Below are 17,580 nucleotides of genomic sequence, written 5' to 3'. Positions count from 1 at the left end.
TTCTTAGTAAATACATCAATCCTGACACACACTTATCTTTACATGCAGAAGACTAGCAAGTGACATCCCCTGAAAGGGGAAAAGAAAAATTTTTGACCAAGGCTAGATTTACAGGAAAAGGGGAAGAATGGTCTTTATCTATGCCCGGTTGAGATGCCATCTGCTCACAACCCTGCCTGCTCCAGACGTGCACACACGCCAGCAGACCTTTGACACTGCCTTCGGGGTGGAGAAAGGTGCCTCTTCCCACCCGAACCTCCCCAGGAACGCACGAGATGCGATTTCTGAAGGGCTGAGTCACTCTCACCAGCAAGGACCAAAGTCTCGCTTGTGTTGTGTCAACTGCTTTAAACAAACAGGAACCCCACGCAAACAAAGACACCAGGAACAACTCCTCACGGCTGCACTCTTCCAATCCCTGCACGCCAGAGCGGGGGACGCTGCGGTCTGCTTGGCACTCCCAGATGTTTGTCTGCTGCGGCACATCACCACATGCCCTTACCCTCCCTTACTAAAGTGGAACAGTACTGACAGGTACAAACAATTATATCGGTAGGGAAAATGTAAAAAACAACCACGCGTGGAAAAACATCCCCAGTTTCTCACTGAAACAACAGTGTTCTGGTATACAAAGTGAGGCAGATTTGCACAGAAACTGCATTCACAAGCAAAACCAAGCTAAAATAAGCCACCACAAGGAAGGTGGGGTGGAACATTGTTTTATACTTAAGAACAAAGTTCAGAGGCCATAAGTAGCAGGAAAACAGAAGGAGAAACTATTCAACTGAGCACACTGAACCAGAGTTTCAGGGTCAGTTACCATCTATACACACACACTTCAGTTCCACAGCTCAAGCAACATTTTATGTATGTTCCCCCATGCCCTTTATTTTTCAATGCCCATTTAGAAATTCAGAGCAATAACCTGATACGCTGGAGCTGTGCTATTACAGCCCACTGCAGACAAGATAGAAAGAAAACACAGAGAATTTGTGTAACAAAGCAAAACAGAGCAAGAGAGGAACATCTGCTACGTTTACCAAGAGCACCATATGGTCTGTATCTGAGGTACAGAGAATGAGTTCATTCATATTTAAAAGCAAAAGTAATAGGTCACTCCTTCCAAGATAAGAGGGAAAATGCCTATTTCCCAACTCCAGTCCTCCAGCCCTATCATCCCCAAACCAGATTTCCAAACCAGATATGGCTTTCTGAAGAACTGGTGCTGCCAGTGCTCTGGCCTGGACAGTCAAGCTCAGAGCACTTCATTACAAGATGCCAGACTGAGGAGGGTGAGAATGCCCCTTTAGCAGTTTTGTTCAGCCTTAACACAGCCTGCTTTATCCACAGCCCAGTCAGAGCTGCAGTGCTGAATGACTAAGTTTTGTCACTAGATTACAGCAATGCTCTGGAGCTATGATGCCTTTGGCAGTAGAGCCGATGGTTAGCACAGTAAATCTTAACTGCTATCCCGGAGCCATCTCTAACTCCTGAAAGCTCTGCCCTTAATCGCAAATACAGATGGCTCAGTCCTAAACACCCAAGAAATATCCTTCTTCAACAAACATGGCAGCATTGCTTTCTAATGTCCTGCCAGACACAGGTGCAACAGCTGAGAAGGTTTCTACTCCAGCAGTGCTACCCCACAGGGGTCTGCCACACCGCAAAGTTGTGATACAGGACACAGAAGTCAAGCTGGACAATCTCAATACATCCTCATCATCTCTTTAAAGAACATGTCGGTTTTAATTTTCTTCTATTTGATCACCTGTTGGTAGGTATCACTTGGCTGTGAAAGTCCTCTGCAAGTAGGTAAGATCCCTGGTACTAACAGTCCCTCAAGAGCTGTCAAGATACAGCACACATGTTAATTCACTTTTTGTAAGAGTCCCTTTTTCTCAATAAGGCCTTGCCATATTTGCTGGCTCTTTATTCTTCCCAAAACTTGACTCTGCACTTGCTCTCTGAAATTCAAGTATTCGCTTTGTCAATTGAGTTTTCATTGCAAGAAACGGATGGCAAAAAAGGATTAGAAGGATTTTGCAGCAGTGCTGAGCAGCCTAAGCCACAAAGAATGGTGTATAAAAGCCTGCTCTGACAACCAAGTGCCAGGAGTAAATAAAATGGAAAATGACAGGCCAGATTAGCAAGCGCCAGCGTTAGCTCCCAGATCCACCCAGGTCACAACATGTCCCGGTCTCCCCTCTCCATCCCTTTAAAGCACTCCAGTCTGAGTCCTGGTACACAGCTGCCCTGACTTACACATCTTGCTGTGTATTTGGCTCTCTGACCATGGAAGAGAACTTGGCAAGAAACCCAGGGATGAACACTCGTAAAAAAAGAGCAACCCACAAGTGTCTTCAGCAGAGCCAAGCATTTGCTCAGAGGTACTCCCATGTTCTTGGTGTGTAGCTCTCATATGGACTTCAAGTCCCCTGCCAAGCAGCAAGACAAAAAAGCAGTGCAGCAGAGATGAGACATGGACAGCAACTGTGTCTGGTTAACAGCCTCACTGCCAGGAAGTGCAGGAGGAAACAGATCCAGTATCTGAATTTTACCTATTGCCAAGTATTTACTTAGAGGTGGGTATCGGACTCATCTAAGGATCAGAAACTCCAACATTATGCTTATAAAGCCCTGTTTTGATGATACTGTTATAGCATTAAGTGTCGTTTTCTCCCATGCTTCCCCCCCATGTATTTCCTTTACTGGTGATCCCGCTGGAAAAGGACGCCCGTTGCACTGGGAAGCAGCAGAAGCAGTGTACTCCTGTGATATGCAGCCTACAGGATGTAGCTAGGAAGTTGAAAGCTGAAAGCAGACTTCTGACTTCAAGGCCTTCTGCAACTCAGGAAGCCTGTGTCGCACACAGCTTAAATTATCCCTGTATAAGATTTGCTATGCCATCAGAAGTCACCCACAATCAATTTCTAGCAAGATCCATACTCTAGATTTTTTCCCATGTGAAATGGAAAACCTACTGCCAGCAAAACCATCACAGAATTAAATGCATTTCCAGACTGGGAGGGGGAAGCAAGGGGGTGTAGGAGGGAGACGGAAATCAATAGTCTTGGAAATCACAAAGACTAGCACAGCTTTAAGCAAGTCAAAAGCCACTGGGAGAGATTAAATACAGACTTCCATAACAAACACTTTTACAGTCTCTTTTCTGTCTGGTATCATTAACTCTGCTTGTGGCTAACTGTGATAAAAGCCACAGCAGCCTAGCTACTCTTTTCAGAAAAGGAGGATTTTGTGGAGACAAAATCTAGGGCTTTGGGGTTTTTCTGTTTGTTTTTTTCTATGTGGAACTGGGGATATCTTATGTATTACCTGAATCTATGGGTGCACGTGGTGTTCACACCACACTCTGCTGCAAGCAGCAATGGAAACCTGAGAACAAAGGAAGGTCAGAGCGGACCAGCAGCTGTGTGGGTGACCCCACCACGTGCACACAGGACTGCAGGAAGTGGCAGTGGTCAAAATGAGCATGCACGTGGCACCTGCCCTCTGCAAAGGGTAAAGGACACAGAGAGAGAGGCTGGTATTTCACAGGGCAGAATTCTTTCGCATTTTCTTTTCCCAAGCCTGCTTTCTCAGCTCTGCAGTCCCGACGTTAAACTTCATTAACAAAAAGAGGCATAATTATTTCCCGCTTAAAAGTGGTTAAGCTTTGCCTCAGAAAGTCTCACTTTGATCCTCTTATTTGTCATCCATACAGTAATTAAAGTGTTTTTCTTCCCTCTCCCCATAAATTAAAAGGAGCTTCAGGTGCTAGAGATGCCCTCAAGCTGCTTGGCCACAGTCTGAACTCACCTGACTCCTGATTGCTCATCACATCACGCAGAGCAGAGAAGAAAAACACACACAGTCAAAGCCTTCAACCCTGGGAAAAGCACATTCATTCTGCAGGATACCAAAATGACTATATCTGTGTCAGTGGGCATATCATCATCTGAAAGGAGAAAGTAGCATTTCACCCTCCAAACTCTCACAGTCTTACATGAACAGATGTAAAGCAATTTTTCAGATAAAGGTAGGATTTCCCAGTTGATCAAGTATACTTAATAGTCACTGTCCACTAGGCATTCAGAAATCTCAGAGCAACAGGATTTCTGTTTCCTGAACACTAATTGAGCTTTCTTGCCAAATGAAGTCTGGAAAGGAGGAAGCCATTCTGTTTGATGCAAAAGCAGATGAGGTCTAGCTTAGTGCTACTATGGGAAGAGGTACTGAAATCCATCTTTTCCCAGACCAAGCACAACTACACCCTCAAATTCAGGCAACAAAACTACAAAAGAAAAAAAAAAGGGGCAAAGTATCCTGGCTTCTTGTTCAAGAGACTCACGCAAATCTTACTCTGTGGTATAGCTGTCCCATGCATGCTTGTATCCTAGATACATTCAGTGGCTTATTTAACAGCTGCTATAGCAAAACATGCATCTCCAGTCTGCAACACCACCAAAAGCAAAGTCAGGCTGTCCAGAGCCCATCACCAGCTCAGTGGCAGCACCGGGGACCCCACTCTGCTTCTTCCTACCTTAATGTTTTCCAGCTGAGAAGAGCATTTCCACATTAAGACCTAGTTTTCCCTTCCAGGCCAGGTAGCAGCCCCGTATTCCTGGGTTTGGCACTTACCTGAGACCGAATGACAAGATGAATGAAGACTTGTGCCCTGTTACAGCGATGCCCACATCTGCCACCCCTCCCTGCACACACATGGTGCACAAACTCCCGTCCTCCCGTGCACGAACGGGGTCGGGGGCTCCCCAGGCACCCCCTGGAACACCAGGGGTGGCTGGCACAGCCCTTTGCGAGCAGCTGGGAGCTTGGCAGCCTTACAGCCACACGCTGCAAAAACCACAACATAATGAAGTCGCACACCGCAGTAAAAGGCACGCAGCAGCCACACATTACACTGGAAATGGACGTTAATTGTGGAAGTAAATCCACATACAATTTTTATGCAATGGGTTCTAGCTTCTGTATTTTAGCCCTTCTTATTCCAGAAGGCATCAGAGAAGTTCATCCTGGGTTACAGAGGGCTACCTATAAATAACACAGCCAAGCTATCCAAGGGTAAGCCTCACCCCAGCAACATCTTCTCCACAGCAATATCAGAGAAAAAAAAACAGGTTTAACCTTTTAAAATCAGTAAGCTAAAGTGGATTGAATTACTTATAGTATCTTTTGCAAAGCACACACTAAAGACAAAAACATATGGACGAATAATACCACTAAATCCTTGGGTTTACCACTGAAAGCATGAGAGACTGCAGAGGTGTTTGAAAACATCATCTTTGTATGTATGGAAATGCTTCATCTATCCTAACAGAGTTATGTACTACAATACTTGTTTTCATCTGACGATGAAGAGGGGAAGACAGGAAGGGAAAAAGTTTGTCTTTCTGGGCAAACATATTTTTATATTATACAGGACAAGAACTTAAACTTTTATTCACATAGAAGAAACAGGCTAGTTATAATTAGTTACATTTTTCTATGCTCTTTTTTCCCTCCCTTCCTCCACTGCATGCTACTTGCCTTTAATTGTCATTTGTGTCCCCGTCTGAGAGCACTGCCTAGCACACTATAGATTACATCTCAATTACAGACAGACACAGAGCTAAGGAAATTGATCTACTGTGAAAAAATTCATGTGATCAATGAGCTCACCCAGCTCGTTGCTCCATTTCCTGCAGATGCCAGAGGCTTTGACTGGCAGGAAGCACGCGGAGAAGCCCAGGCAACAGCCACACAACATGCATGGCACAGTGCAAAGCCTGCATTAATGCTGCCTGTACTAATCACCTTTCTTAACCTCCCTTGTTTGTTTCCTTAAAGGCTAATAGAGACTCCTTAGCTGTCTGTTTTCATAGGCACTGTAATTTAAATACCCTTCTCAGCATCCGATTCCTGGGTGGCAGGCCCAGCACCACATACTGCTGAGCACACTCACCAAGGGACTCCATGTACTCTATTTCCAATATTCTTATTTTATTTCTCTGCTCTGAAAAGGAGAGAACATTTCCACAGCAGTCTTTCACGCATCACATACAGACTGTAACAATCGCCTTCACGGTGCAGGTCTGAAATAACACTACTGAATTCATGGGCTCATCCCAGCATAACTAATGAGTTAAGCCAGCTTCAAAAGGCCTGCTTAAAATATCTTATCAGCTCCTCCTTAGCCTCACCCTTCTCCAAAAAGTTGCCTCTACTTGAAAAACAGGCTGCCTGCTACACTTACAGCAAATTCTACTACCTTCACGTACAACAATTTTGGCTCTGTATCCAAAAAGGACACAGAAGGAATGCTAAGGTGATCATGAGTCCTAGAGAAAAAAATCTAGATAGAACTTAATGATTTTACACTTAATATTGTTCTTCATGTCTTGAACGACAAAAGAAGAAACTCTGCACTCCTTACTGCATCCATCCTATAAAAACTCCCACCTGTGGGCGTTATATGAACTGAGCGCCTTGCATGAAGTTCTAAAAGTGAAGAAAGTGGTGATGCTTTGAACTTTCCTGAGGTGCTAGACAGCACCTACGTCTGTACCCACACAGAATGCAGGATATGTGCTTGTCCTTGTTAAGGTGCTGTATTGCCTAAGCCAAATAATATCTCACAATAGCTTCAAGTACCACTTTATATAGAAAGGTGGTGCAAAATTCCTCTATGTACTTGGAGCCTGTTAAAACACTTGCAATAAAAAAAAAAAAACAACGTACACTTGAAACAGCAGGAACCCGTTATGCCACAGTCAAATGCACATTGGAGGAGGACTGTTACGTACCCGCTTGCTTTAGCAAATATGGTTCCTTGTCACTAAGTACCTCAGAGAAATCATGCCTTAAATTCAGCAAGGCTTGTCTGGAACAACACTTGGAGAGGCTGTAGCAAATGCACAATTCTGCAAAAAGCAGCATTCCTGATTCAAATCCTCCTCTTCAGTCAGCACCTACCAATGCACTAGCACCCTGCTGGAGATGGCAGAGAAGAATGGGCACGGGTATGCAGATCAAGCCAGGCAACAGAGGGGGACTTACAAGAGGCAGCACACATCCAGGCATCATCTTCGCATCCAGGTTGAGAGAATCCAGAAGCACGAGTGCCAACTGTTTAACGTTCAGTGGCTCAAATGCTTCAATTTCTTCCAACTTCAGAGTTCAGTCCCTTTCAAAAGTCTTGTGTGTATACACATCTCCTTTCCCATCTTCCTGTTCTACCTCACACATTATACAAGGCAGCCTCGTTTTAGTTCAAAAGAACCCAAGTTTTTCTGAAGAATCTAACAAACACCTCCTGCAAATCATCCATATAAAAAAAGAGGCAATGACAGATTTCAACCTACGCTGCAACAGACCTATCTTCAGGTGACATACCTCTCAAACAGGAGATTTACTACAACAGGTTTCTGTAACAAGCTGTTTTTCAGATGAATATTTCACATCGATGACTTCCTCCCAGACTCTCACTGCCATAAAACTGCTGCTCTACCAACACCGAGGTGAGTTTCTGCTCCCAAAACCCCTCTATATAAGTTACACATCAATAACTATGATGCCCATTAGCAAACAGCTGTCTTTTCTTGCTACTTTTATGACAGATTTGCTGAACCAGAGAAGTCTGCTTTTTATCATACTGCAGAGCCCTTTCTGTTGGAAAAAAGAGAGGATTCGGACAAGTGAATGGCAGACCAACCATACTGCTGCTTTCTTTGAACAGACACAGCAAGGACATGGGTGACACCCATTCCCCCAAGCACCTTTATGTGAAGGACCCCTCTTTGTAAAGGAGAAGCAAGTCAAGCTATACAACTCACATGAACCCAGGCTGCCTCACCACAGCTCATTTTAGGGAGCATACAAATGAGGAGCACGATTCCCCACCCAAGTTGGAGGGGAAATAGCACCCTCAGGTCGTGCTGAGTCCCACCTCCCACCCAGAGGTGAGGTGAGACACGTATCACCACCCACCTTGACCCTCGACGTGTTAGCTAATAGCTAAACTATGCTAATTAAAAGCTCTAGCTTCCCAGTAAGGGATAAATACGGATGAAAAATTAAAACCAAGAAGAGTCTGTAGGTATATATGGAGGGATGGTATGCACCAGCCCACAGCAGAGCAGACAGCACTGATACACACACTTGGGCGTTAGGCTTTCCATGTCCCACACTGATAGAGCAGACACGGGGGGAACAGACATGTAAGTGCAGGCTAGAGAGCATCCGAGGCCTTATGGGAAACTCTGAACAGGGTCTGTTCAGAAATGCTTCTGCAATCTCCCTTCTGTTCTCACTTCACAGGGTAAAAATAACAGGAAAGAGGAATCCTGTCTTCTGCACTGCAACCTCAAGTTCTTTCTCTCTCACACACCTCCACCCCATTTCAGGATGACTGTTCTGTACCATACAAGACGAACATTGCGTTGAGAAGCGATAGAAGATTAATAACTGTAAGCACAGGGCTCTCATTCACAGGAAACGCCCTGCAAAGGCCAACTGAGAGTAAAGAAAAGAAGATAAAGCCCAGCCACACATATGCATCAGAAGGTCAACAGAATCGAACAAAGAAAAATTCCTGTTTGGAAGTGCTCATAAACCTCTTCCTGCAGCTAATGCTTCCATGCAAGTTCACTTCAGGGAGCCACATTGGGCTCCTCACCTGTGTACAGTCACTAGCAAAAAGTAAGGGTTTTTTTTTGGCTCTGGACTCCCAGCCCCAAACGGTTTAAATCAGTCTCCTCAGATAGGCCCCATCAGAAGATGCTTTTCTCTCTCCCCCCCAGTACTCTTTCACATGCTTTGAGTTCAGCTTACCTAGACTTCATCTGCATAGCCCAAAAACATGCAGTTTGAAAAGACAGATTCATCACTTCATGCCTTTCCAATTCTGCATTTAAGAAAAAAGCTCCATCAAAACAAAACACTGGGCTGATACGCATCTGCTAGCTGAGCGGATGCACTCGGTTTCTGTCTTCTGGGGAAGCTCTTTAGCCTGTCTAAATCCCTCCTGTCCCGCTATTCAATACTGACACTAAAGAGGGTCTCAAAACACTCTGCAGGGAGAAGAGTCCCTAGTGAAAGACAGCAAACCCCCTTACAAATTCACCAGAAGGCCAGCTCAGCCGGACTCAGGACAGATTATCCGCTGAGGATTGTCACCAACCATCCCCAGAGAACCCGCTATCACAAACCAAGCAGCTGTGCTAGGAGACTTGCTTTTAGAAGCACAAAGATGATCTTACCTTCAGCTTTGTACTGCTGAGAAAAGGCTAAGGAGGCTAACTGGGTACACTTCAACCCTTCCTTTCTTGATCTGCAAGCTGTTTTCCTAATGCCTTTGTCTGACCTTCCACACCAGCCCTATCCAGTGTCTTCACTACAACCTCCTGCCCATAGCCACAAACAGAAGTTGGTGAAAAGGCATGGTTTTTAGTAAACTATTTTTCTGTTAAATTAAATGCAGTCGTATTTCACTATATGCCTGGCATATAAGTTCTTCTCTCTACTGCTACGCAGGTAATCTTTAGACTGGGAGAAGATCATTGTCATAAACATAAATACATAAACATAAAATACGTAAGTAAAATAAAACAATATATAGCTTGCATATACATTCCTCCTAGAAAAACTCAGAGGCCTTTGGAGTCATGATCAAAAGTTAGTCTCTTTAAGGGTATTCAAAAACAATACCTGTTTGCTCTTGCCAAGGAAGGAGGAAAGAGATAAAAGGAAAAATGCCTTCTAAGTTTCACCTACGTGCCTACTTGCATTTTTTCAGTCACATGTTCCAACATGTAGCAAAGGATGCCGCTACGTTCAAGCCCAATATATCTTTCATCAACGAAAAGCTATTTTCTCACACAACAACATGAAAAATAAACACACGCATCCACCAAGATGTGTCTTTAAGTGAAGTGTACAAGTACCTCTCGGGAGCATCCAGAAAATCTCTACAGATTTCAATGAGCGCTCCTAGCGAGACCCCTCAAAACTCAAGTTAAGCCTTTGCACTCAAGGTAGCTGTTGCAGGAAACAAGGACAACAGGCCAGCACAGCAAGAGGTAGCCGAGGAACTTAATGCCTTATCACTGCTAGCAGGATCTGGGGGAAGAGGGGGCAACAGGAGGAATTATCCCTATTCTTATTAGCATCAGGACAAAGGCTCACATTAGTTCCCTCAGCACCAGGACTCTCCTAGAGTACTGAATAATAACCTTGTTGAAAGCATTAGAGGGATTTACTCCCCCCTGCTCAATATACATCCCTTCTCTTAAAAAAAAGAAGTCCAAAGGGTAAGGTCCAAAGAACAGCTTGACGTTTAGTTCTTTGAAAGACATACCCAGGTAGTTTCTTGCCACTGATTCACAAAAAAAAAAAAAAAAATCCTTCAGTGATAGCTTTTCAAGGATAGCATTTGGAAGCAGGCATACACACACACACAAAAAAAAAACATTTTTTGTTCTATGGAAAAGATCAGATAGTACAGGTGGCTTATCATGCACGGTTAACTCTAGAAGACAAAGGAGGTCAACAGCTTCTAGAATAAAGCCAAGGAGTGGTAAGGGGTAAAGAACACCAGGAAAAAAACATCTTGTGATAGTTGTGATAGCCAAACAGCATAAAAAACAGGTTACAGAGGTATCAGGAAAAAGTCTGAGGCATGGCTAGTCTATAAAGGAGTCTGTTCCTAATAAGGCATTTCAGAACACTAGATTTCGAAACAGGAACTAACGCTAGCAGCACGCGGATGTCTCGTCACAGTAGAAGAATATGGAAGGCAGCACAGCGTGACTTTACTCTAGGGAAAAGTCACCTGCATTTGGACAAAAGTTTAAAAAGCAAAGGGGGGAAAAAAAAGTAAGCACATTAACTTTCATCTTACCTGGTGTTGACACAAGCTGGCATCCAACAGTTGTCAAGTCAGTATGATAAAAGCGATGATTCCGTGATGATAGGTTGATTCGCACACCTAGGAATGCACAAAAAAGTAAGTATCAGCTATGAATATATATATCAGGGATAAGAAGGGCCCTGGCACATAAAAGAGTCACAAAGCTGTGGGTAGAAGCAGTTCTATTATGTTTTTAGGACACAGGCAAGCAGATATGCTTGATTCAGGCATTACCCACAAAATTCTTACCTGGGTTTGAGATTTACGGCAGAAGTTACACACAAAGCACGTTCAACACCACCCTCACACAACCCATTTAAAAACCTCAGGAGGGGAATGGATCACAGCAGAGAGTTACTGAAAGAAGTTTTTCAGCAGTATCCAAGCTTCATGAATTTTTTTTGATGGGACTGAAACTTCTGAGAAAGGTTACCCAAAATACATAAACTAGAATTGCGTCAAGTCCAGCTACCAGATACACACACACACTTCTACAAATGAAAAAAAGGAGTGACCACAAATCGCACGTACTTCTCAAACAAGCGCAGAAGAAAGGATATTTACTTCTGTGGAACCAGAAAAACACAGGCGTAACTTACAGTGTCTTATCCCCCCACCCTTTTATTTTAGGATTAATACTAACATTTCAAAGAGGTGAAAAGAAAAGGTGGTTATGAATAAGGTGACCAGGAAACTTTCTCTGCTTTGGAAAGCGCAGCATCTGAGGGTGACCTGGGCAAGCTGAGTGTCCAAAAGCGAAAGTAAAAGCTCTGCAGCTGGAAGAAGCAATTTCTGCCTCGTCTGCTTAAAGATCTTGTTTGTTAAACGTCCCGTTATTTAATGAAACGTGACATTATTTAAATGTCAACTTAGTGAGTTTCAGAAGCATGCAAGTCCTGCAGCAAACCAGAAGCTGACTGGAGCTGGTCCCACAGCTAATGAAATTAAAAGCAAGCCTAGCGAGCTCCTCTTCGTGTCTCTCACTCAAGTTACCATAAGCTTACCAAAACACACAACCCCTGATCATACAGCCCAGCTCCCCATACCCACGAAAAAGAACAGATCTCTATTAGTAGAGTTGTACGGTTTTACAGCCTTTGCTCTCAAATTTCCAGCATATTTTTACTGCACATCCCAGAAGCAGCTTGCAGCATTTCAGGATCACACAGCTTTTTGCAATGACGCTGTAGTTTTATAAGGACATACCGTTATATTTTAATTACGGGAGAAGCAGGAGCCTTCACCTCCTGAAGCAAGCAGGATGCCCCTTCTACACTTTCAAAAGGAGCGAGGGGCCCTTGGAGAGGAGCTGGGTTCAAAGCGTGGTCCCCCCACGTGCAGCCACCGGGCCATCAGTGGCACATGCAGCAGCAGGTGGGCAAGTGAAGGTTTCACACCCCCGGAGTGAAGGTTTTATACCCTCAGAGTGATGCTCTGGACTTTCTGCACTTCTCTTTTTTAAGCAGAGACGTCAGTCGCCCTCGCAGGCCCGTGTCGCGGTACAGAAGGGGTTCTCCTCAGGCCACGTACCGACACTGAGGGAAAACCTGTACAGCCTATTTTTGCAGCAGTTTCTGCCTCAGCTTTCAAGTATGATGTACTCACACGCAGCACAGGATAAATTACTGTTAAGTCTTCTTCACTGCACATCAATTTTCTTTCACATCTGGGATCATTAGAGAGCAACACATACCCACTTTACATTTTTTTTTTTTCCCCTCTCTCCTCACTTAAAGGGGTTTTGATGTGACTGTATCAGGGCAGGGTGCTTCAGTATCTATTCCTTGAGAGCTTTTCAGAAGTTATTTACGAAGAAAAAAATCACGAACATTTTAAAAGGATTAAGGACATTCAAGCATTTAATTAATTTAGAACTATACATACAAGTTACAGGTCCTTTCAAAGAAAGCTACCTTAACAGCTACTGTTGAAAATGAAACAAGGTTCAAATCATCTATTGAAAGGTCTGTGTTTTTTTTTTTTTACAGCATAAGAACATCACTCTCTCAAGCTCACTTACAGAAATCAGATTTTTTTAAAAGACCAAAATATCAACAGGATTTCCCTCTTAAAATATAAGTTCCCTTACGGTCCTGCAGAGCGATCCAATATTCCAAAGCAATTTTCTTTGTTCACCTATCTTCATCCCTAAGCAAGACTCAAACTTGGGTTTGATCAGAGACTGCTTCAATTCCCGCTCACTTTATTACAAAGCCCCATTAAAACAATGCAAGAGACAACCAGGAGCAGCAGCAAACCACAGAAACGTTTAACTACAAACCAACGGGAAAATGAGTTGAGGGAAAACGTAAACAGTTTTAAAGTTTTAAAAAAAATCCAGAACCATTTTGAAGAAGTGTAAGCTAAGGACAGAGATGGTATTAAACCCACTTCACTTCTGAGCAGGAGGTTAAAATGGAGCACGCTTCAGCCTAGCAAGTTCAAGCATCTACGAGCAAAAGTCATTCACAGAGCAAGTGAGTTTACATTACTGGACCAAAAGCCGTTCTAGTTCACAGCATAAATACGATGCAGTGTTTCCCCCAAAGGCTTCCAGAAGGCAGCTCCCCTTTACCCTGCTCCTACCACCTCCAGAGGCTGGATTTCACCTTGCCTAGCAGGTTACGGCTGCGGCGGGGACGAACATCCCCTGCCACTTACTGCTCGCCTGCAACAGGGAAGGGAATTTACGGCTGGGTGGGCTGGCTGCCAGGCTCGCCATTTCCCTTGGGGAATCACCAGAGTGACACGAGACACATTGATCCTTTTTGCTGAGGAGAAGGTTCTCAGTGCGTGCTCCACTTTCAGAGCCTGCCCATTGTTCAGAGCTTCAGCAGAGAAAGCCAGAAGCTGGGGGAAGGGGGCAGCGGAAGCCAAGGGCAAGAGGTAGGAGTTTTATACCTCCAACTTCTGATCCTGCAGCTCTTCTATAGCATGACCCTCCTTATTAAACTGTCTTGAATTATCGCAAATACCATCGGTTTGAAACAAATGTATGAGGAAGCAAACAACAGGCCAGGCTGTCACTGGTCTTTGGGAGCCTTCAAAGGAAAAAAAAAATGCACGGGTCAGCCTGGAAGCTACACGTTCCCAAAGAATGCTCCGGGCATTACCACAAGAAAAATTCTCTTTATTAGCATCACTCGGCTCTGTCTGAAAGCAGCCTGCTTGCAGCCTGCAGCACAGAGTGAAAAAAACATTACACTTCCTGCGAGAGCACCAGTTTCCACTGCTGGTACCAAAGCAAACAGCACACAAACGCTGCTGCAAATATTTCTTGCTACACACAGAAGCTCAATTCCTGAAATTTACAACAAGTGTCTCCACTGGTTAAGCTTACGATCACCTTTTGCAACTCTGCTCAGCAAGGAAGCCTGCTAGCAGAGTCAAGGAAAATACCGTCAGGCAAAGCCTAGTGAATTACACAGAAGGACTGAAAGACAGAGCGCTTCGCTGAAGTCACCTACCTGTCCCCAGCTACCACCCCTATACTGGGGGTTAAATCACTGCACCTGGAGTAATTCCATTTGCACCCATAACAGCTTCAAAACAGATTAAATGCGTACGATGGCATTTCGAGAGACCTGACACTTGTCACGATGGTTGGATAAACGTAATTAGAGACTACTGTATTTCTGGCAAGAGAAATCCACTGCGACTGATACCACACTACGGGCAAACATCTTTGCTACACATGCATTAAGTCTTCCCCTTTCCTGCTCTAGGAAACACCCGCATGTCTCTACTGACGTGCTCCTAAAGCAGCAATCCACCCCTGCTGCCCCCTGCCCCCAAATCTTTCAGGAGGGCAGCCTGTAGAAGCCCGATGAGCTGGGATCAGCTGGTGCTGCAGCCCACCGGGGCTCAGCGGCCACGGGGAGCCCCCGTAGCAGGCAGAGAGATCAGCAGGAAGCAGGCTGGAAAACGCTGGAGGAAGGAGACTTGCGAGAAACTGACCTTTCACGCAGATCCTTGCAGGCTGCTCTGGGAAGGTCTCAGATTAGCGAGAACAAATACAAAGGAAGAAAGGAGGAAAAATAAAAAAGACAGCGGTGGCCCGACACAGACTCCGGGTGCTGTGTGAAACCTCCCTGCGCTGACGGGGGCCAGCAGCTTACATCTGTTTTCTCACAAAAGCAGAACAAGAGACGCATCTGGGTGGCGGGGCAGCCGGTAGGTGTGGTGTGAGCAAATACGGTGATAAAAAGGAGAAGTGATGCAAGGGGAACAGCCGCAGACAGAAACCCAAGCAGCTAAGGAGCTGCACAGCTAAGCAGCTGAGGTTAAGACCACTACAGATAGCTCTTACTGAGAGCCAAAGCAATTTTCCGGGCAGGAATAAAGCAGTTGGAAGCAGGCGTGATCAGAGGACGGAACTAATCCCGTCAAAACCACTACACTGCAGGCAGGACAAACCTCCAGTGACTTCGGTACCCACTGCTTGCCGGTTCCCCCAGCAGCTCCTGCGAGCCCCAGCAGCCATTTCAGCCCACCTTCACGCGCTGCGCTAAATGCACGCTGCTGGTAGCTGCCTGGGAGCTGTTTCGGCAGAGGCAGCGAAGTGAGCAGCTCAAGGACACCGGGCCCTCCCCAAAGACCACAGGTGGCCGATTTGCATGACAGCAGCGAGAAGGTGGCAGAACCGAAGCCCCGGCTACCCGTAAGGCAGCTGGGAAATTTCAGCTTACAGGTCATTACTTTCCCAGGCTTTGAAGCATCTGCATATGCTAAAACCTTTGAAAGCAGCAGCACGAGGGCAACCGGGTTTTTACAGGGACCGCTCCAGGATGAGGTCGTGGCTTCGCTGCCATGTGCTACTTTGCTCTACGAGGAGGTGCAATGCCATGAAGCGATGACAGCCACCTTCGGCTTTAAAAGCCAGCCAGAAAAAGGCAGCCGGATTACGTTACAGGTCTTCCAGGCACATTTCCTTCATTCCAGCTCCCCCTTAAAGAAACATGCCTTCCTCCTTCCAGGCAGCGCTCCCTTCTCTACCGGCCCGTAAAACGCTCGTTTATGTAACCGGGCAAGCGGGCTGCATAGGGCAGACGAGCCTCCCAACAAGAAGGAAGTTTATTTTCTTCTCGAAGCTTTGCTCACAAAACCCTCACCGGCAGCAGCACGCAAGTCATAAGAAGCCCGGAGCGGGACCTGCAGGACTGCCAGTGCCACAACCGGCCGCCCGACCGCAACGCCGGGAAGAATCACCGTCCCCGCGCAGCAACGGGGGCAAACGCAGCGTGGCACGGAGGGGCCGGACACGCAAAGAGGCTTCCGATAAGACACCTGGGGAGGAGGTGGGGGGGCCAAAAGCGGCGGTGCCTGCAGCCCCGGCGCTCGGCGTGCCTCGGATGGAGCCGGGCGAGCCCTACCTAGAGGCGCACGCCGGGGAGAGCCCCCTCTCCCCGCCACCTCCGGGGTCTGCCGCCAGATCGCTTCGGCTTCTGCTCGGGTCGGGGGGGGGGGAGAGGAAAGGGAACGGGGAGGAACAAAAGAGAAGCGCAAAAGCGGCCGCCGAAGGGGAGGCACCGTCCTCCCCTGACGCAGGACGGAGCCGGTGCCCGCCGCCTGCGGCGCAGCCCGGGAGGGGAGGAGGAGGAGGAGGCGCGCACCGGCGGAGGGCACAGGCTCTGGGGGAGACCCAGGCGCCGAGCGCACGCCGAACGAACGAGGCGGCCGCCGCCCGTGCAAAAACTTTTCCCCCCCGCCGCCGCTCTCCCGGGGGCCGACCGGTGACAGCCCGGCGGTTACGTAACCGCCCGCAGGGCGCCGCGAGACCCCCCGCGCCCGGTCCCCCCCGAGGCAAACCTCCGTGATTAAACCGAGCCGCGCGTCCCCACCTCTTACCCCGGCGGCAGGCAGCTCCCGCCTCGGAAGGAAGGAAGGAAGGAAGCACGGCCACGGCTCCCGCTCCCGGCCCCGCTCACCGGGGCGCTGCCGAGGGGCGGCGGGGCCCCGGCGGAGGCCGCGGGGCTGGGGCTGGGGCTGGAGCAGGGCGGCCGCGCCTCCCGGACCGGACCGGACCCGACCCGCGACCACGACACCGCCGCCGCCGCCAGGTCCCGCCCCGCCGCCGCCGCGCGCCGCCGCGCGCCAGGCCCCGCCCCGCGCGCCGCCGGCCGGCGGCGCGCGGGGCGGGGCCTGACGCGCGGCGGGGGGGGGGGGGGGGGGGGGGAAGGCTTAAAGGAGCCCCCCGGGGAGTTTTGTTTGTGGTTGTGTTTTGTTTTCTGCATAAACTAAGGTCTTTTAGAGCAGGAGTTGCCTCGCTGCGTTGGCACACCCAGCCGTGTAGGTCGCTGTGCCGTTCCCAGCGTCGGAGTGGAGTGGAATGTAGAATAGAAATAGAAATAGAAAAGAAATAGAAAAGAAATAGAATAGAATAGAATAGAATAGAATAGAATAGAATAGAATAGAATAGAATAGAATAGAATAGAATAGAATAGAATAGAATAGAATAGAATAGAATAGAATAGAATAGAATAGAATAGAATAGAATAGAATAGAATTAGAACAGAACAGAATAGAATAAGAGTAGAATAGAGTAGAATAGAGTAGAATAGAGTAGAACGGAATGGAATGGGATAGAATAGAGTAGAATAGAATAGAATGGAATAAGAATAGGATAGGATAGGATTGGATAGGATAGGATAGGATAGGATAAAGGATGGAATGGAATG

At 46.8% G+C, this 17,580-nt stretch overlaps 1 protein-coding gene across 3 annotated transcripts in view; it reads right to left on the bottom strand.

Annotated features, from left to right (window-relative positions):
- Positions 1-16,978, bottom strand: part of SUSD6 (sushi domain containing 6) — an 81,741-nt gene extending 64,763 nt beyond the window's left edge. Inside the window, exons 1-2 of one of the 3 annotated variants that reach the window (XM_048064881.2) lie at positions 16,751-16,978; positions 10,895-10,981 (exon numbers count right to left, since the gene is read on the bottom strand). The gene's annotated coding sequence lies outside the window, so the exon portion shown is untranslated. Of the gene's footprint in view, positions 1-10,894; positions 10,982-14,860; positions 16,292-16,750 lie in introns of those variants that run through there. The other 2 variants (XM_048064879.2, XM_013174125.3) reach the window with 2 other exon arrangements.
- Between the last annotated feature and the right edge of the window lie 602 nt (positions 16,979-17,580).

Source organism: Anser cygnoides, chromosome 5, assembly GCF_040182565.1.
Source record: "Anser cygnoides isolate HZ-2024a breed goose chromosome 5, Taihu_goose_T2T_genome, whole genome shotgun sequence".
Lineage (NCBI taxonomy): Eukaryota > Metazoa > Chordata > Aves > Anseriformes > Anatidae > Anser > Anser cygnoides.
The sequence above is the reverse complement of the archived record's forward strand: the minus strand, read 5'-3'. Positions and strand labels throughout refer to the sequence as shown.